Raw genomic sequence first — 21,782 nt, 5'->3', positions numbered from 1 at the left:
GGGAGATTCCTAGCATTGCTTCCATGTATAAATGTGTTACATTCTAAATTGATTCATCAGATATCACTTTCAATTAAAATTTGTTGAACAAAAGTCTCTTCCATCATTTTGGTTAGTAAATGTTAAGAGAGTAAATTACATGTAATTGCCTCTCAAGTTACAAATGTATGTGAATTAGAATTCTTGGTGCAAGTTTATATAAAAATTAACACATTCTCATTAATGTAGATCCTCATAATTTTTTCTTAAGCTGTGTGAAATTGGGCTGACAGCTTTTATTTATTAACTAGCCTTAGACACTTCTCTTTGGACAGCAGTTTAGTAAAATTGATTAAACATTCTACTGCTTTCATTACATGATTTTCTTTATATCCACTTATGCTTGTGACACCAGTTTTCCATTCACAGAAAGTAAAATACATGGTAGTTATAAATTTTTCTTTAAAATACATTTATGTTAGTAAAAATGAGTAAAATTAAAGAAATATTATACACTTAAATTTGAGAAACACTGACATAAAGTAAACAAGTGAACAAGCAATTAATAAATACATAATGAAAGAATACTTTTATTTTTAAAACACTTTTACTGATTTTTTAAATAAGTAAAATGGTTTATTTTTAAATCATTGTAAAATTCTACATTTACATTATGTAACTTGCAACTTAAAATTCATCCAATGATTACATATTATTGGATATTTCTACCCACAATATGCCAGACCCTGGGAATTCAAACATGAAAATGAATGAAATAGCCCCTGCTTTTAAAGAGCTAGCATTTTAGTGCAGGGAGATTAAAAATACCAGTAAGAACATGATATTTTAGTTATTATTTAAGTTATATTTAGTTTTTATTATGGAGCTGTGTACAAGTGCTGTAGGAGCAGAAGGTGTAGCAGACAGGGTTGGGGGAAGCAATTGAGAAGAAGTGTGAAGGTTAGTAAAGAGAACCACAAGTAGCTCCATCCTCTGGAGGATGAAGCTATTAGAAGGGAACAGAGGGAGATGAGGCATAATAGGAAGAAAAGGGAAACCCTGAGGTCTTTGTATGCCAAGCACAGAAGTTTGTGTTGAATCTTGTGGTTAGCAGGGAGTCATTGAATAACTTTGATCTGGGAAGTAAAATAATCAGACTTATACATTTGAAAAAATTGCTCAGGCAGGAGCAGTGTGAAGAGACCATTAGGGAGGCCAAAGCTAGTGACAGATAGCTAGCTATGCAGTAGTCCTTATGACAGCTGATGGGACAGAACCCAAGGCAGACTGGTAGAGGAGACAGGCAGATAGGAGCAACAGCCAGATTGCAGCATCTGCTGGACTTAGTGACAGATGGGATGTGGAGGGCAACAGAAGTCCCTTCCAGCCTCCACAGCCTTAGCAGACTTCTAGAAGATCCTGCAGTCAATTCCACTTTCTTTTAGTCAAACCAGAACAGCACTCTTTGCAGCCACACTCTGACACTGTCATGCAAATGAACAGGAACCATTTCGTTTCCAAATCAAGCAACTGTTGATTGCCTTGTCTTTGGAAATCAGTATTCCATTCACAATACTGCAAATGCCTGCTAATGAACATGACTTGCACAGATGTTAAAAGAATGTTTTGGGTAACTAGGGTGCTCTATGAACAAGGTTAGAATCTTCCCATTACAATTTTCCAACACCACACACCTGGAATCTTTGCTAATTGAAACAGTTTGATATCATTTGCCATAAATCCTGCTTATATGGCTAATATAGCATGAAATTATGCCAATTGAAGCAAAACAAATGCACAATAAACATTGGCAACACCATTGACTCTGACAGCAGCTTTGCATATGGGATACAAAACAGCATTTCTACTAGAGACATATGGCCAATTCTTCTCTTCCTTCTCCTCTTTCTTCTTCTTCTTCCTCTCTTCTCCTTCTCCTCCTCCTCCTTCTTCTCCCTCTCCCTATGCACACAATAAAAATAATGTTTACTAAGTGTACATTGTCAAAAATTCATCTGCTATAGATATAGCAATCACCACTACAAAAACAATCATAGTTATAATTTCCTCTGTTTTCCAGAGGTGGTTTTGACAACTCTTCTTGGGGCAGATCTTCTATGTCAAACATGCATGGCAAACCTGTGCTATTCAGGGCCATCACCAAAGATATACAGTTGTCCCATTCTCTGCAGTGTCCCTCCATTTCTTTGCCCTTACTTAAGGATTAAGTAATTCTTAATAATAATATTTATTGCGTGTTCACTATCACCCGTATGACTCATGTACGTATTACTTTAATTAATCCTGTTTAAAATCCTTGGAGGCAAGTACCCATTTCTTTTGAGGTGGAGTATCACTGCGATGTCCAGACTGGCCTCCAGCCCTGGGCTCAAGGAATCTTCTGTCTCAGCATCCCAAGCAGTAATATCCCATTTTTTAAGCTGAGGAAACAAAGCCACAAAGAGATTTATTAACTTTTCTAAAGTCAGAAAGCTAGGAAGTGATAGAGCAGGGGTTGAGAACCTGGGACTCCTAAGTGTATTGCTCACCTGTCTGTGAGTGAAAAGAGGTGACTTCAAGGTCTGGAGTCATATTGCGGGTCTGTACCTTAAGCCAAGTCTCCTGAAACAGAAACCAGAAAACTTACCACATTCTTCATGATAGAAACTATAATTTAAAAATGATTTATAATTTACAGTGATGACCTCATCACCACCAATGAAAGATTGGAACTACTTGTATTAACGGCGCTGGTCCAGTCTGTGATCAGAAGATCTTGGTTTTTGTGCTCCAAATGGAAGAATCCAACACAGCATGTGGATGGGGTGAGGTAGAATAGCTTTATTAAGGGAAGGGGAGTCATCCTTTCTGCCAGGAGAGAAATGGAAGAAGAAAGGCTGGGGTCTCTTGGTAGGTCATTTTTATACCACCTTGAACTTGGAGGTGGGGAGACATTGCATCATCACCTGACTCCTCTCACCTGTGGACTAGGGGAGGACCCCTTGAGTCAAGAGGGGGAGCAGTACTAGACTATCCCTAATCTAGCTTGCCTCAAACTCCCCGAGACACAATATTCCAAAAAATTCTTTTTGCGGGGTTGCTGAAGGGGGTGCAGTCCATCTTCAGTATCTGCTTCAAGCTGATAAGGGGTAGCAAACACGACCTCTAAAAGGAAATTATCTCTCCTATTTCTTGTCCTTGGGACTCATTTGGACACAAGGTGTCTGAATTATTGTGCAGCATGATTAAGGTTTCTCCTGGAGATCTCATTCATTTGTAGAGCTCAATAGCCTTATTGCCATGTGATTTGGGTCCTAAAGGCTTTTATTCTGGAAGAGATAAATCTGATTTAGAAGGCATGACCTGATCATTTAACACTGATAAGAGCATTAGAAGGAGGCCTGCCAGGTGTGGCAGAAAGGACAAAGTAATTTTGAAAAGTGACCGAGTCTTACGGTTGTTTTACCTATAGGCTTTTATACTTGTAGCTACTTTTAACTCTTAGATGGCCCTCTATTTTTCACTGTCACTATAGTGGGCAGTTAAAGGCTGACTGCATTAGGGGTCAGGTGTACCAGGGGGGCAGGTGTCAGTCCAATTAGAGAGTAAACATTAAGGAGTCAGTTCTGTACAGAAAAGAAGACTCAGAGTTGTCCCTAGGCAGAAAGTAGATACCATTGGAAGTTATATTGCCTTTGCTTAAACAGAAGGCCTTGGCCAAAGATCTGAGTTTGTCTTTTGCCAAAAGCCTACAAGGCTTACATATTAGAACACATATGTAAGAGCCCCATTTTAAGAATCTTTCAGCTTTGGCTACTTTTAGAGGTCTGGCATAACTGATTCCACCTGCATCTGGAGACGTTCTCTCATTTGTGCGGTCTTTTTGAACTGTTTCATGTGGTTGAACGCCACTTATTTCTCTGAGAAGTTGGGGGATGCTGACCACTTGGGGGTGTGTCCTCTTAAACTGTTCTTCTGAACAATCATCTCTGAAGATTTTGCCAGTTTGGCAGTTCTGTTCCTCGGTGCAGGAGTGGCTTTTCCCAGAAAGTCAGATTTTGTTCCACAGAGAAGGGAGACTAGAGCAGATCAGAAGCCAGTGCCAATGTGACCTTTTTAGCCAAATTAAGCAACAAAGAGATTTTTTAAAAAGTGGCTCATAGGCTGTGCTTAATTAATCTAACTGGTTGTCCCATAAGGGATGTATTGACACTTTTATATTGCTGTAAAGTGTTAGCAGGTAACAGTTACAAAATTTTTACAAGGAAAATACAAAATGACCCCAATACTTAAGAAAGTTCATCCTGGTTGATAGATAAGCACTTGTCAGAGTCATTTTTCATGGGCTTGTCTGTCAATGGTCTTGAAGAGCAGAACTGTAATGACAAAACTTACAGTAACCATGGTTAACTATAATTTAAACCTTGAAATTTGGCCAAGTAAAGTAACAAGTTGGTGGTTGTCAATACAGTACTGACAATTAAAAACCCTAAATTTTTCAGTGGTTAGGGAAGGCAGTATCAGTAATTTTAAATAGCCCCTGTTTTGATGCCCAGTTGTATATTATATTTAGAAAACAATGTTTAACACTGTGAGATAAACCAATGTTTATCCAACGTTTAGTTGACAAGCAGCTGTCAAGTAAACCAATGTTTAGCTGACAAACAGATGTCAGGCCTAAATGACAGAAATTTTACTATTTGTCATAAAGAGAAATGTTAAAGACCTTATTAGAAGGTACCTTAGATAAAAGAACTATAGTTATTTACATGAATATACTTTTAACTATATAAATGAATTCATGACACACATGAGGCACTAGGAGTACTAGAAACATTTAGAAGCATGTTTATTTAGTTTAAACTTAGTTTTTTTAAGTGTTATCAGAATACCTTAGGTTTCTGTGTCTGAACAGAGACTAATTTAAGATGGAAGTAAAGAATAGTAAATAATCTTAAGTGGGCTATGAGAGAGCTAGTCATCTTATTTTTGGTTAGCAGGATCAAAGCATCTCCCAGCACTTAAGGGTACAGCCAAGTGGGGAATTCGTTAGAACTGACTTGGCTAACCCTATGTTGGGCCAGTGGAGAGAGAGGGAAATGGAAGGAGGAAATTTACTCTCTGGGAGAGAGAAAAAAACAGAACTTCTAGATCCTTGGACCATCCCCCGTGTCTCCAGGAAGCCTCAACACAGGTCCCTTTGACCTGTTTCCAACCCACAGCTGTGGAGAAAGTGAGTAGCAGGGTGCCCTGGCTTTCAAGTCAACTGTTCTCCTAAGAGTCAGTCTCTCCACCCCTACGTGAGGGTTCTTTTAAATGGGATGCTGATCCTGAATGTTGACCCAACCACCAAAACATCAGAACTATTATACACTGGGCAAGGAGGCTGATCCCAAAACAACATGCAAAATGAAAAGATAACAATACATAGTAAGACAATTTGTTGATTAGATAAAGGGGTAACCATAAAATTAGGAGACCCAATGACTTACATTCCAGACTGTTCATGTTAACTAACAGAATGACTTGGGACACATAGTAGGGTTGTTGTTGATCTGCATGTAGTCCCTGAAGCCCAAAAATAACAGGCTTAGTTATTGGGAGTTAATGATGCACATAATTTGGCATTTTAGGGTTAATTATCTTTTTGTAGACTCAAAAACTTAAGGTTTTATCATTACATCTGGAGGGTGAGCTTTTGTTTGGTTTTGGCAAAATTTTGCATCAGCCTATAGCATCAAAAGATCTTGATAGTTATTTTGATAAAACAGAAACCCATTTTTGAATACACCTTCATACCATAAATTTTGGCCTTAGAAAACTTTTAGGTAAATTTAAAATTATAAATTTATAAGCTTTAAGACCTTAATTTGTATATTGAAATAACCTTTGTAAAAACCTGAATTTAGACAACACTACTTTAAATAAAGTTCTTAGTAACCTTATAACTTAAATAATAGCATTCTACGAGAACACATGGGTCAATAAACCTAATTATAAGAGAGTTAAATGTAAATTACACTCATGGTAGAATAAAACAGATTGAGATTGTTGCTTATAAACATTTTCTTTAGTCCTAAAGAATAGAATAATTAGACCTGATTGGATTTATATCTTTAGATAACCTGTGAGATAGCTGTGCACATTTACTTTATAAAAGCAGTTTGAGAACCATCCTAAAGACATCTAAATACACACACACACACACACACACACACACACACACACACGTTTTGATCCCAGCATACCAAACAATATAAGCATACATAATGAGAACAAAAAGTAAAAATTAAGTGGTCACAACTTGTAGGAGATAAATACATGTACTGAAAACACACATAATGATATGCAAAACAATCACATTAATTTAGAGTATACTAATTTAGAGTGTAGTAAAACCATTTTTGTCATTATTTTTAGAAGATTAGGCAGCTAGATTCCTAAGTAGTTTATAACATATTTTTAATACAAACACTCTACCCTTCGTCCAATCCTTAACAGACCAGTACAGCAAAAACAACATGCATAAAAGCCATATTAATCTAGAGAATTTTAATCACAAGTTAGTTATAATTTTCCTAGAGGATGGCAAGATAGCGTCACCCATCAGTTTTCTATTCCTAGGGAGTGGCAAGATGGTGCTGGACACATGGTAGCTCCATCATGATGGCAGCATTTCCTGTGACCACATGGTCGCTCCAAAGAAACACAAAGACAAGTTAAATGCAAAATACAGGCTCAGCGTAGCAATCTGTTATAGGAGTAAAAGACATCTCCCCTGAGAGACAGGTGTCTTTGTGTTAGGCATGCTAATGAAAAGACCAAATTGAAACAAGGTAAGGTGGATTGAAAAGTTTTGCTAACCTCCTCGAATGTGACATCACTTGATAGTAGGATCTTTTCCTTTGAATATAATGTCCTGTTTTTTTTCAGTTTTAAAGGCTTATTTAAATTTAGGTTTACTATGGCTAGGGCAAATGGCGGTAATCCTTTAAGCTTTGTTGTTGTCCAGTTTACTCCAGGTGTTTATAATTAGATCCTGAATTTTTTATAAAGGGGCTTTGTGTACCTAGAAAGCCAAAAATCCAAGCCCTATAGAACCCAGCCATTCACAGATCTACAGTTTGGAAATGACCTTAAACAAGTCTAGAATCTGACATATTAGTTTAAGCTGTAGAGAACAAAATTTTATTAATTTTAAAACAAAAATAATTAATTGTTAAAAATAAAATCTCTAATTAAACTTTGTTTAAAATACCCATATATAAGAACCCATTTTCTCTAACCTCTTGGCTGTAAGCCTAATTTTATCCTCAGAGAACAGTTAAAGTTAGAATGTCTTCAAAGGTTTATTAATATTATATTTTAAAATAATAATTATGATGGACAGTATTAACTAGCACTATATTTTAGTGTAAAAAGATGACATTGTATTAATAAAATTTTCCTCTTAATTTTGCCTTTAGTGTAAATGGATTTTAAATAAGTTACAACGTTCTGCTTTTGATTTTTTTTTTATAGATATACTTTATAGGTAGGTGACCAATGTCAAATCCTTAATTAAATGGCACTGTTTTTAATTTTAGAAAACATGCTGAAGAGAATTTAACTGCATTTAACATTTAAGGACAGCAACAATTAACGTCACAGCTACACAGATGTAACCTATATGTTAATTCAGATTTTACCTTTGAGTGGAATTTAGAATCTTTGGCTAAAATAAGCAGACAAGTTCTTGTTAGCCCTGGGACAAGGGAGCGTGACCTCAGTGTGAGCGTTTCTAGGCTATGGAGGCAAGTAGGGTTGGGATGAGGTGTTCCGGGAAGACAGGTACAGCAGGCAGGCAGGCAAAGGAGTTGGTCAGAGGAGGGAGACAGAGAAAGTTTCATATAGGAAGAAGGCGGTTTGGTTAGGCATGGGACCTTGGTCACCAGAGGTAGCGCCCCTCCCTCTGGAGCTTCTTTGGCTTCCCCACTGGCAGTGGAGTTGCCATGCCTTTGCGTTTCCTCTCTCAGCCAGCTCAGAGGCTGCTGGACAGAGGCTCTTGGACTGTGCAGCGTCCCAAGCATGCACACAGTGCACGCAGGGGCTGCAGCCCCTTTTGTATGTTACAGCCACAGCTGTAACTGTTGCGGCACATATGACGCAGCCACTGCTGCCTTGCAGTCTCTGTCGTTGTGCCGTACTGCTGCACGTCAGTGCTCCACGGCTGGCTAGGCGGCGCTTCCAGCCCGCGCAGAGAAGTGGGGCAGGGGCCTGAGCTGCGCGTAGGCCCAAGAGAAGGAATTGGAGGATCTCACCCAGCAGCCGCAGGCTGGAGGCCCTGCCAAATGGTGCTGGACGGACCCGGGGCATTTGGGGGCTCCTGCGGCAGCCTGCTCTGGTCCTCTGGGCCAGAACTTTTGTCCTCTGGATGTAGGACTTCCAGCCCTCCAAAGTCATGACCTCTGGAGGCGGGACTTCTGTCTGCCCCAGGGGCAGGCGAGAAAAACACATGTACGCAAGCTGAACCACGTAATGGCTGCCTACACGGTTGTTTCAACCGGCCATGTGGGAAACTGTACATGGGAGTTGTAAACCGTGGGTATAATTGTCTCGAGTGGCCAACTTGGAAACCATGTGCATACGTTGTGAACTGCAGGTGTGGTCACCACAAGTGTCTGGCTGGGAAGCCGCAAGGCCTTGGCCATGCGGCATGTGCCTGCCCCAAGGGGTATCCTAGGAAGCTGTGTGTGCACACCCGTCCCCAGGTGCCAGTGGTGGCCAGGATGATGTGCTTGGGATGGGGCAGCAAGGCTCCATTCCCTTTACTGGTATGGGTAAGCAGTGTAAGGGGTAAGGCCTGTGGTTTTATGCCCCCCCCCACAAGGGTGCGAGGGTAATTGTATGGGGTGCGAAAGCCTCCCAACCCACAGGTAGCAGTTTATTTGTCCACGCGGCTCCCTCCCCTATTTTTTGAGCAGTTATGTTTTCCCAGGGCGGGCTTTTTTTTTTTTTTTTTTTTTGTAAAAAGCCTGTCGCTGGGTGGCTGACCAAGGTGTGCCTCCCATTTGTTGTTTTAAAAACATCCGTTAGGCTGAAACTCAGCCCAAATGGCAGGGGGCATTTCTAATTGTCCCCAGCCACCTGGGGGTTTAAAGACCTGTAAGATCTCCCATAGTGCAATGAAAAGGAGGGTGGGTGGATTAAGAGTCAGGGAACTACAGTTGGGAGAACGGGCAGCAAGCTTTTAATGTGGTCCATCCCTCAGGACAGAACCAGGGAACTTGGACATGAACCCTGTGCCTTGGGGTGCTTGCAAGAGCTCATGAGTCCTGCTAGGGAATATTGCATCCTAACCAGGGCTCCAAAGGAGTCCTGAGCATGGGGTGAATGCTCCACCATGAGGGTCCCCTACCACCCAAGCCATAAGTGGTGTTTGGCTCTGAAGCATCAGGTAGTTAGGCGTGGTACCAGAGGACAGAGGAAGATGGATTAAAATAAAGATAGCAGAATTAGCATATTAGGATCTCACCCATCAGTTTCTCCTGGCTGGCATCACCACAAATGTTAACTGCACTGGTGCAGTCTGTGATTGATCTTTGTTTCTGTGCTCCAAATGGAAGAATCCAAACAGAGCACGTGGATGGGGTGAGGTAGAATAGCTTTATTGCGGGAAGGGGAGTCATCCTTTCTGCTAGGTGAGGAAAGGGAGAAGAAGAAGGGCTGGGGTCTTTTGGTAGGTCATTTTTATACCACCTTGAACTTGGAGGTGGAGAGATGTTACATCATCACCTGGCTCTTCTCACCTGTGGGCTAGGTGGAGGAGCCCTTGAGCCAAGAGGGGAGCAATCCAAAACTATCCTTAACCTAGCCTACCTCACTTGGATATTGGTTTAATTTAGGACCTAAGAGCACTAATCAATGGAAACTGTAAATTCAAATAGGTACTACTTACACTGAGTCCATCATCATTGATGTACATGGAACTATTCTACATTCTTTCTTTTTTTTTTCTGGATAAATTTCCCACAAATTTATAATGTTCTAGAAATTAGTTCTTGAGAATTTTAATTGAAATGAATACTACAAAGAGAAAAGCAGTATAAAACCATGATAAAAATTAACCAAGACTCTCCAGAAATCAACATCAATAATTACATGAACTTAATAAATTGTAAACTAGATGTTGGACAGCAGAGAAGAAAATGATCTTTACCCAGCTGTGTAAACTTGTTCCCACAGCACTTTAGTTCACTTGAACTTAAATTGATTTACTTATCAAATATGCTAAACTTACTCCCACATAATATTTTAAGATAATTAAAAGTGGGTGTTTGTGTTCAACTAGATTGAATCATAATTTCAACTAATGTTTTTATAACAGAAGTTTGTTTCATAGTATGACAGCTTAAACATAACCTTAAACATAAGAATTAAAGATTCATAAGTAACTTAGCAACTTGGATTAACAGTAAATCAATAATTAAGGAATAATCTTTTGATATATGAATGTCAAGTAAGACTGAATACTGAAACACTGGTTAGTAAGTATGATTTAAGTTCATATACATTTACTTTTTATTTCTGTACATGACAGAGCCATTACAAATTTGATTCACACTAAGCAATATGTTCATTTTTGCCAGTTTAAGCTGATATATAAGGGATGTCTGTTTGTGGCTTTAGAGACTTGTGGTAGGTATACCCATGAATTTTACTGGTCTACCGAAATGATGGTATATAAATTAAAAAGTTATCAATGACCCAGTTTTCTATTGAAAATTTAATATAGTTCTTTGGTTAACAGTTATAAAAATAAGCATGGTTAAGAATATACTTGCAGCAATTATGACCAAAAATATGGCCATGTTTGCAAAGTAATAGGATGAGCTTTTGTTTTTAAGAAAAAAAATTCAAACAGTTTGGTCTTAAAATAAAATTTGTTACAGAATATGTGAGTATAAAAAAGATGAAATTTGAATAAATGCCAAATTGTTGAGGTTGTGAGATGTGGATTTTGTTTGCCTTGATTATTCTACCCAAGTTGAAAGAGAATCATGACATGTTAAATTTTGACAAAGTTTGCCTTGTTTTGATGGGCTTATTCACTAACTGATTGTTCAAAGGGGGAGCCTTGTAAAACATTTACTTCCTGGTACTACATTAATGCAAAACTAGAACTTGCCTTTCTCTCTGTTAAATGCTAGATTGATTCTAGACCTCTTACCCAGGGGTGTAAAAGGTTATTCTTTTTCTTCTAAGTAATCTACCTAAGTAGTACAGTTTCCATTCCTTACAAAATAATGTTTCTGATTATTCAAAACAAAAAATACAAAGCATGCCTCACTTGTGAAAGAGCTAGCACTCCTCACAATCATGCTTTCTTCTGTTTCGTTTACAATATTTCACATTGATTAAATAAGTAACCTGGTATTGATCTCAGGTCCCCTGTGATCCTATATTAATCATATACACAGATGCGCTCTGATTTTTTTTTTGTCTTCTGAAAATCAGGTTTTTACTTTTAATAATAGGAGGGGTAGGATCTGCCTTATAGACCTAAGCTGTTTCTGAAATTTCCCAGACAGCCCTTGGTAATCACCAAGATTTACTCTTCTACCTTCTAAAAGAAAAGATGCTAGGAAGTTTGGGGTACATACTACTCCTTTTTTATGGCATTGGGGTTTGAACTCAGGGCTTCATGCTGGCTATGCAGGCACTCTTACAGCTTGAGCCACTCTGGCAGCCCACTGTATTTCTTGTTAGCTCAACACTGTTATAAGATGTATGGAAAAAATGTCAAGTCAAAAGAAATGTTCTGCTTTCCCTAGGTTGAGTTTCTATCAGTAAAATATTATTACAAATATCCCAGAACTTGAATTTTTATAGGAAGTCTCAAAAATTTGTATTTTTTGCTGTTTGTAATACAGTCTTACTTCCAGGGGAACATTCTGGTATTTTTGATAATGTGATAACTTAACCACAACTATGCAATCTCATTATCACGCAGGTGTGTGCTTCCCTCAAATTCTTGTCCGAATGCTCTGCTCTGAGCTAGAATTTCTTCTTCAAGAAAGGATACTAGCAGAATCCCAAGAAGGGAGTCTACTGATATTTCACAGAGTAGACTCTTAGGCTGGGGTTGTAACTCAGTGACAGAACGTGCTTAGCACCTGTGAGGCCCTGGGTTGGATCACCAGCACCACACACACACACAAACACACACACACACAAAATTGGGAAAAGAGGAAGAGGGAGGAGGAAGACTCTTGTGTACATGCTTTTGAACTGACATTGCTTGTTAACATTGAGACTATTAAATGAACCGAGTGGAGACTTCCAGAATGTTTTGTAGCACAATGTCATTGTTGTATTTTGTTTGGAATATTTTGGATTTTATCTTTAACATTCTAGATTTCATGAAAATATGAGGAAGCGCTTCCTGTGTCTTCTTAAGCAGTAGCTAACTCTCAATTTAAAAGCTTATGCTTTTGTAAACTGAAAGTCATCTTGCAGGCTTCCACATTGATTTATGAGTTGGATAAAATCTTGGACATATGCTCATTGTATGTTGCCATTACTGTTATGATTTTACCTATTTTAGCAGGGGCTCAAAATGTTTGTTAAATAAATTCAGAACCACACAGGGGAAGGTCCAAAGGTACACACTAAAGATGTGGGTAGAGGATCTGGTCTATACTCCATCTACAAAGCCATCTACCCTGGCATGAGGTGGGCCCATCCTTCAGAAGGGCACATTTGCCTGTACACTCAGATGCCCTGCACACACACATGTACCTGCATGGGTGCTTTCTTCTAATTTGCACAAAGACACTGGTAGGCTAGTGGGGACTCACAAATGCATCTGTCAATGTAACAAAAACATTTAAAAACTACAAAACCCAATGAAATAGGCACTGCATGAAAAACAATATAAATATATTCCAAGTAACCTGGCAATATTTTCAGTCTCTGGAAAGAAATTTTTTAATATGTAATGAGCTATGAAACTGTGATTTTAATTCCATAGTTTTACTTTGCAGTGTATAGCTCAAGAAGATAGATTCCTTCCTTTCCTACTTCAAAAGTAGACATGTGTACATAGCATCACATTAAAAACATCAAACAATTTCAAACAGTAGACATAGTTACACAATGGACTCTTTCAATACCTGGAAGTATTTCCATAAACTAATAGTGTATGGGGGGAAGATTAGGATAAAGCAATGTAATTTATTTGGTGGCAGATTGTATATTCCAGCCCTGGAGGCACCTCGCACACAGCAGATTTGGAGCTCATTAAAGTTGTGAAAACAGAATAATTTATAGATTCTTCATGAATTAAATACACTATCAGAATTTTTATGCATATAAAATGATTCAATTCCAACTAGGCTGGGAAGGATCAGAATCACACTGCAAAAGTTCTTGGGTCCTGGGTTCTGAAGTTGCAACTTGACACTGTGGCTAAGGAGAACTGCAAAATGTTTTCAAGACAAGAAGCAACAGGATGAAAACAGCATTACAGGAATTAGTTGTGACTATCTGGATCAAAGTTCCCGTGGGATAAAATGACCCCAGTATTCCTGCTCTGGAGAGCTGGCATAAGATTAGGCGTGAAAGACTATTTGTATATAATAAATGAGGGCTTGAAGTGATAAAAGTAGCAAATAGCTTAATTTTGATTCTTTTTCTATAAATTTGTTTAAGGTTCTAATTAATTTGGTAATAATAATCTTAAAGTTTTTGGAAAATCTTACTTGATTCAGTTCTCTGTGAAGGTAGAAACACCTTGGATTCCATAGATTATCACTAGAAGGCAACCTAATAATATTCTCTTGCCATCTCCAAAACCTCAGGACTGAGCTGTTGCCCTTGAACCAGCAGCACCAGCAATGTCTGGGTGCTTATTTAAAATGCAAGCTCTGGGGCTCCCCTGAAACCTGCAGATGCAGAACCTGCATTTTAACAAGTTCACTGGTGGTTGGCATACTATCAAAGTCTGAGAAGCCCTGCCTGGGGCTCACAGGTCTTTCCTACCTTCTTGCTAATGATAGGTTGGCATTTCTTTTCAGGTGCCAGGCACCACTCATTCCTTTGCTATCTTTTTCCCTCCACTCTGTTCATTTTCCTGCTGCCACTGTTGGTTTCACTGCTTATCTCACATAGAAAAGCAGGACAGGAGTGGGTTTTAAAACTTATCCAACAAACTCCACAACTGCTATTATTTTTTAAGGCCAACACAGAGCAGCTGTTTCAACTCTCTTGCATTTCCATGGAATAAGACAGATAATTCTGTTTTTGATTTACCAAAGCAGAAATAGAGGACAGCTGCTTTTTAAAGGGCATTTACCACTGATGTCTCATTTTAAGTTATGATTTAGCTCTTGAAATCAGTCAGTCCAAAAATTAAAGGATATCAACAGCTCCCTCACCCCCACACTCTCACAGCACAGGAGGAAAGGGTGTTGGTCTGTCTGTTATGGATTAGTGGTATCTGGCTTTTTTAGCCAGACTGCATCTTGGTGGGCAGATGCTTCAGTGTGTCTTTGTGATTATTTCTCTTCATAAAAGCATTGGCAGGATTGGGACAATCAGGTAATTATTGGCTCTGTTTCTGCTATTTGTGCTAAAGAAATCCAATCCACATTGCATTTCCCAAGAATTTGCTCCTCTCAAAGTATCAGCCTGGGCCTGACCTCAACACCAGGAGATGAGATTGTGAAGAGAAGCTGTAGAAACAGTATAATCCCAGGGCACCAATCAGAGTTTTGACCCATCTTCTCAGAATCAGTTCAACCATGTTCTAAAACCTAAAGCAGCAGTTGTCAAACTTCCATGGGGAAGGCATGGGCCTTAGAGTCCTTTGGAGGGACTTATTAAACACAGATTGCTGGGCTCCTCCCACATACTGTGCAATTCAGTAGGGCTAAGGTGGAACATGAGAATTTGCATTTCTCCTAGTTCTCAGGGGATCCTGACACTGGTTGGGATTCATACTTTGGGAATCATTAAGATGTCTCTGCATTTAATGTACTGCCCATACATTCTTACAATGAGTTCAGCATTGTTGTAGCAGGCTTGTGGGATCCCACCTCTATTTAAAAGCCCATTCTAAATTGCCTACAGAATTGAGTACAGATTAAAATATGACTAGATTTAGCCCAATGCAACCAGAAGGCAGGTTTATTCTCTGGGTTTTAATCTCCTTTACAGATAAAGGGGCTTCCTCTTAAAGAACCTGCCTATTGTTTCTACCTCCAGAACCCACAAGGTGGGGCTACTGGATTGCCACAAGGAGATGGTCATGATACCATAGGAAGTGTTTTCCAGGGAACCCAGAATACTCTAGCATCTGCCTAAAGAATATAAACATTTCAGGTTATCTAAAACCATAGTACAGTGTGCTAGAGCCTTCCTGCCTCTACCACTTCACTGACTTCTTCCCAGCTCCTTGCATCAGGGTATGCAATTGATTTTTTTAAAGGTCTGATTATTTATCTCAAAAGGAATATCTATAATCTCAAGGAGTTGTCATAAGAGAATACCATAGAGTAGGTGGCTTATAAACATTAGAAATTTATTTCCACAGTTCAGAAGGATAGAAATCCAAGATCAAGGTGCCAGTATGTCCTGGTTATGCTGAGATCCCTTTTCCAGGTTGCAGGATACTAAATCCTACCCTCACATAGCAGACAGAGAGCAAAAAAAGCTCTCTGGACTCTCTTACAAGGCCACTAACCCCATTCACTAGGGCTTCACCCTCATGACCTAATCGCCTCCCAAAGGCCCCATCTCCTCCCAAAAGACCATTCTCCCAAAGGGGTTAGGTTTTCACACCATGAATTTGAAGCACGAGGACACAAACATTCAGTCCATGGTGAGGGATAAACCATTTTCAATCACAAAAGTTTAAACTGGGACACTTAGAATATCCTTATAATTTGGTTACAAAGGAGAGAAAAAACATGGATCCAAAACCTAAAATCTCCATGAAGATGAAGGTCTTAGTGCAGTTTATAGTAAGAATAAGAATAAGAAACATCTGGGGAAAGGTGAGACCAAAAGCCAGAGGATACTTATCTTGCATTATTATTGCCCCATAGGTTTCTATCCATAGTCATGCAATTAGACAGGCTGGCAAAATGTTCAAACCCTGTCTTTTCCCAGAAGTGAACCTTTTTAAACCTTGAGAAAATCTAGCCTTACCCTTACATGTATTTTAAAGGTAATGCCATTTCAGTTAAATTGATAGTCACTTGAGTGAAGAAATCATCATTCAGGACTAGAGCACCCTGTCACTGTCACTACTGAGAGTAGTTCTCTTCATTTTATAGATATCCTCTGATGAGATTCCACTCCCTCATCTGAGACAGTTACTCTGGGGACCCAGGGGCAGTAGGTCAAGCCTATATTCCTATCTACTTTAGAGGTGGAAATCAAGAGGATCATGGTTCAATTCCAGCCTGACCAAAAAATTTGCAAGACCCCATCTCAACAAATGGCTGGGTATGGTGGCATGTGCCTGTCATCCCAGCTACATGGGGAAGTATAAAATAGGAGAATTGCAGTCCAGGCTAGCCCAGGTATAAAGCAAGACCCTATCTCAAAAATAGCCAATGCATAAATGGCTGGTGGAGTGTCTCAAGCAGTAGAGCACTTGCCTAATAAGGATGAGGCTGAGTTCAACCCCAAAGTTACTTGGGGATATGGCCCAGAAATTGCATTTTAATTACAATTTATTTTCTTGATTATAAAAATAATACAATCAGCCCCGTTTCCTTACATTCTCCATGCATTCAACCAAATTCAAATAAAAATATTTTTAAAATTTTGTTTCTGTAACAAACACATACAGACCTGTTTTTCCTGTCATTGTTTCCTAAACAACACTGTATAGTAACTATTTACATAACATTTGCATCGTAGTAGATATTATTTTTTTACTTTATAAATTTTTTATTAGTAAATATTCATTATACAGGGAGATTCATATGCCAATTCTGATTAGACTTATATGGTACACTATTCACATTGTCCCCATCATCTCTCCCACTCAGCCCCCTCCCCACCCCACTTAAAGCAATTGCAAGAGGTTATTTAGTTCTATTTCATATAGGTATTTGAAGTCTATCAACAACATAATGTCACCTTAATCTCCTTCCTTCACCCTCTCCCGTCCCACTAGTGCTCATCTCACATACATACTGTCCCTATTTTTCAGTCCTGATTTTCATTATTAGTATTTAAGATGATGTTCAAAGGGGTGTCTCAATGTATGCCTTCTGTGGTTGTGCTTTACGTTGGTCTGTTCAATGCCTTCGAATACTCTCCCTTACCTCTTTACCTCCCATCCCCCATTTTTAATAGTTTTCAATATACACCTTACATTCTCTACTTTTACATCTTATGGTATGAAATATTACTGATGCTCTGTCATTCTCTTTTCCTTTCCCTCTGCCCCCAAATTCTGTAGAGTAGTTCCACTGTTACAAATATGTTCTACATTTGAATTTATATACTATCGTACTTGTTTTTGTGTACATGTTTATCTTTGGATCTATCTTCCCTGCATAAAGGAAAACATGCATTTTTTCTGTGTTTCTGGTCCTGGCTAACTTCACTTAGCATGATTTCCTCTAATTGTATCCATTTACTTTCAAACCCCATCTTGTTATTCCTTGTGGCTGACTAATACTCCATTGTGTATATATACCACCATTTCATGATCCATTCATCAGTTGTAGGGCTTCTGGGTTGTTTCCAGAGCTTGGCTATTGTGAATAGCGCTACAATGAACATTCATATTTTCTTAGCATTCTTTCGTGATCTTTTACTGTTTGGTCTAATTCCTCTACTTTGTCTTCCATTCCTGATACTCTGTTTTCAACTTGTTCCACTCTGTTTGCCAAGCTTTCTTTTGCAATACATATTTGGGATAATGAGTTGTTTATTTTGGATTGATTATTTTTCAGGGTTTCCATATCTTTATTGATTTCCTCTGTCATATCCTGGATAGTCTTCTTAATTTCATTTCTGTTTGTTTGTATTTTCTTTGAGTTCATTTAATTGTTTATTCACATTCTCATTGACATCAAATACTAACTTTTGTGTTTCTTCTTTGAGATCATTAGTCATTTTTACTATTTTTTTTGTAATTCCTTATTTGATAGCTCTTCCTCTATAATCCTTAGTGGTAGAAGTGGCTTTTGATAGAAAATGGTTGTCTTGCTGTTTCATTCTGTGTTGAGATTTATGCATCTGGAGTTGTTTTTGGTTAGGGTTTTAGCCCCTTATGCCCCTGTAGTTGGGGTTTTGTGGATTTTTTCTCTCTTGGTGCTCCAGCAGTATTTCTCAGAGCGGGATATGCTGGATATGTTACCCCTTGCAGAGTTCTTGTTGTGGTCCAAATTACCTCTTTTCTCTCCTCAGTGAGGGGACTGGAGTCCCTGCTCTTTTGGGGAGCATTGGGTCTCTGTGCATTGCTGGTGGCAGGCCTCCTAACACCAGCAGAGTAGTGGATTGCCTCTCAGTGGGATTCCAGGTCTTGGACAGGAGAGATGCGATTCTTCTGTAGGGAGTGCAGCATGAAGCACTAGGCTTCTATGTACCTTGGGGGAACAGGGCTTCTGGTGCTGCCTGCAGAATAGCACGTTATAGTTTTCCTCCCCTTGGTGGGGAATCTGGCATTCTTGCTCTTTGGCAGGGGAGTGAGGGCTCTCTTGCTGTCAGGGATAGGTGGGGAGTGCTGGACCTCCGTGCTCTGTGGGAAGGGAAGCCTCCTGGTGCCAATAAATTGCAAAGCCTGGAGCCTGAGTTTCACTTGGTGTGTGGTGGCAGGCTCCTGGCACTGAGTAGCAAGTTGAGGGTTCCTGTGTGCCAGCAGAGCCAGCAGGCTTGAATTGTCTGGTGCCCACAAGGCAGCAGAGGCCCTGGGGTCTACTTGTGTTGAGGTGTGGACTTTCAGGAGCCACAGCAGTATTGCAGGTGTGGGAGACCCAAGTCTGCAGGTAGTGTGAGCCCTGAGGCTTCCTCCCTGGTGCTGGGTTTCCTGGAGCCATGGCAACTGCTGGAGGTGCTGGGGAACCAAGACTTCAGACATGGACACCAGGAGTTCTGGAGCCTACTTTCCAGGTGCAGGCTCCAGGAGGGTACTGCGGTAGTGCTGCAAGCATGGGGGGACAAAGTTTTCAGATAGCGGGAGCCCTAGGGCCTCATTTCCCAACCATGTCTCAGTTTAGTGGCTCTGCTGCCAGCTTGGATCCAGAGAGCCAAATCTATGAGCATTGGGGGTTCCTGGCCTATCTCCCACACAAGCTTCAGAGAACTCATTTCTATGGTGTTGCTTCTGGAGCAACAGCGATTGCTGGCTTGGCCTTCTGTTACCCATGGAGCAGTGGGAGCCAAAGCTCCTGCTTGCACAGGGGTGCCGCTTTCCCTGGAGTTTCAGACTGGAGGTAGCAGGTAAAGTGGTAGGGGACAGTGTGGAGCTCTGAGCGCCTATGTGTGCTGGGAAGTAAGACTTACTGCCAAGGGAGCACCAAGTGATGGAGCCTGGAGCCACATGGTGACCTCAGGGTGGTGAATCAAAAGTGTTGAGCTGCTAGTCGGTCTTCCCATTCCTCCTGTGGTGAGTTGTTTCTTTTTTTGAGGATTTGGAGAGGGCTTTGCTTCTTACTGGTTATGGGACTCCATGGGGACTTTTGGGGTCCTATGATCTTCCTTTTCAGGGTAGTTAGTCACTACTGGGCTATAGGGACGTCAACAATCTGCCATCTTGCCCCCTCCCTCTGTAGTATATATTAAAAGCAATGCAAAGATGCTTTTAAATACATAGGAGGATGTACATAGGTTATATGCAAAAAATGACCATTTTATGTAAGAGACTTGAGAGTCTATAGATCTTAGTGCCCATGAGGACTCTGGAGCCAAACCAGATACCAAGGGACAACTATATATGTTCATTATGTTAGGAACTGTAAATTCTGAAATTTTAGCTTACTTACAAACTACTTAAAAGCCTACTACAAATTAATGAATGCTGACACAAGACACAAAAATCAAGGTTAGAGACAAAGGACTTTATTAGTCACAGCACATCAGGAACTAGAATACCAAATTTATGGATTCCCTAGGCCTCAGATTCCTACAGAGCAATGCAAGGTGGGCCATGTGACACCTGTCTATGTAGTAGGTTACATTACAGGAGAGGAACCCTGAGCTTAGGGAATTCTAATGTATAACAGAACACAAGCTATCTGACTAACCTTTGCCCCGGAAGGAGAAATTACTCTTACTATATTGGACAATAAACAAATCTGCCTTTGCACCAGACAGGAACACAAACTTTATCTTCTCAAGCTGTTCATTTTACAAACATCCTTTAAAAGACAGTCATTATCTCTGCTCACAAGATGTGAAGAAACACAAGGCTCATGGACTTTGAACATACCAGAGAAAATGAACTGCTAACAGGAAAAAAATACATATTGCAACCTCATTTCTTAGTGATAAACACTATGACTTACATACTTCTTCTATGCCATATTGTTGATATTTTCTCCCTCTAAATATATGTTGACCACTTCTTCCACGTAAGTAGACTGTTCTTTTATAACATAATACTTGATAGCTGCATAGTAGTCCCTTGTATAAATGTCACTGCATTTTTACCAGTTCTCTGGTGTCAGATCCTTAGATTGTTTCCACATATATTTAACATACATATTATTTCTTCAGACTGAGAATAATTAATATTTAAAGAGAACTTAAATAAAATTTAAAGAAAATTTCTGATATGAAAATTAAATGTGACACCTGTATGTTTTCTTTATATTTCAAGTCAAAAAGTCCTTATTTGGGGAGGAAAAATAATGTGGCCTCTGTCTTCAGGAAATCTAAAAAAAACATATTTGAGCAGGAAACTAACTTTTTATCACAAATTCCATCACATATAAGTAGTTTAAGAGAAGGAAATTTATAACAGAAGGAATAACTCACCCAGAGCTGATTCCTGAGCAATTAAATTTCATGAGCGAGCTAAGACTTCAAAACTATGCCAATGTCTTGTGCTACCTAGGCAAGGCAAAGCCTGAAAATGACAAAGAAGTGTGTGTGTTTGTGTATGTGTGTGTCTGTGTGTGTTCCTCTTAATAGAATGCCTTTCATAACACTTTGAATGCAATCCAGAATTTAATTGTTCCTGCTGCATAATGAGTACTATGCTAACCTCTATTTCTGACAAGGTTCAGACCCTGTGGTCTAGAAAATAAAGTTCAGAACTTCCAGAGAAAATTCAAAATCTTATTAATTGTTAATAACATATTTAAAAGTATTTAAAAATATATTTAAAAGTGTTTTTGCAAGGGGGTTGGCAGAGTGGCTCAAGTCATAGAGCTCCTGCCTAGCAAGCATGAGGCCTGGAGTTCAAACTCCAGTACCATCAAAAAAATTAATTAATTAATTAAAAGTATTTTGTAGAGGTGTATGAGTGTGCCTACATCCACAAAAATGTAAAAGGTGGCAGGGAAACATGGATCAAGTCTGTAATCCTAGCTACTTGGGAGGTGAAGATCAGTAGGATCACAGTTTGAGGACAGCCTGGCCAAAAAAAAGAAAAAAAAAGCTTGTGAGAGCCTATCTCAACCAACGGCTGAATGCAGTGGTCCAGGTACCTGTCATCCCCAGTTATATTATTTTTTTCACTGTTAAGCCCAGAGATTCCCTAGCATACTCTGCAGACTACTAGCTGCATTTCATGAGCAAGCTAAGACCTCAAAACTTTGACACTTTCAAGGTCAAAACAGATTACCTAGGTTAAA

General features: G+C 39.5%; 1 long non-coding RNA gene across 1 annotated transcript in view; it reads right to left on the bottom strand.

Annotated features, from left to right (window-relative positions):
- Positions 1 to 517: 517 nt before the first annotated feature.
- LOC141417459 (uncharacterized) overlaps positions 518 to 21,782 on the bottom strand; it is a 159,382-nt gene continuing 138,117 nt past the window's right edge. The window contains exons 3-5 of the long non-coding RNA XR_012442021.1: positions 2,529 to 2,601; positions 2,311 to 2,420; positions 518 to 1,941 (exon numbers count right to left, since the gene is read on the bottom strand). This is a non-coding gene — a long non-coding RNA (uncharacterized lncRNA). The remainder of the gene's footprint in view (positions 1,942 to 2,310; positions 2,421 to 2,528; positions 2,602 to 21,782) is intronic.

The sequence above is a fragment of the Castor canadensis genome, chromosome 15 (genome assembly GCF_047511655.1).
Source record: "Castor canadensis chromosome 15, mCasCan1.hap1v2, whole genome shotgun sequence".
NCBI classification, from domain to species: Eukaryota; Metazoa; Chordata; class Mammalia; order Rodentia; family Castoridae; genus Castor; species Castor canadensis.
This window is presented reverse-complemented; position numbering and strand designations above follow the sequence as displayed.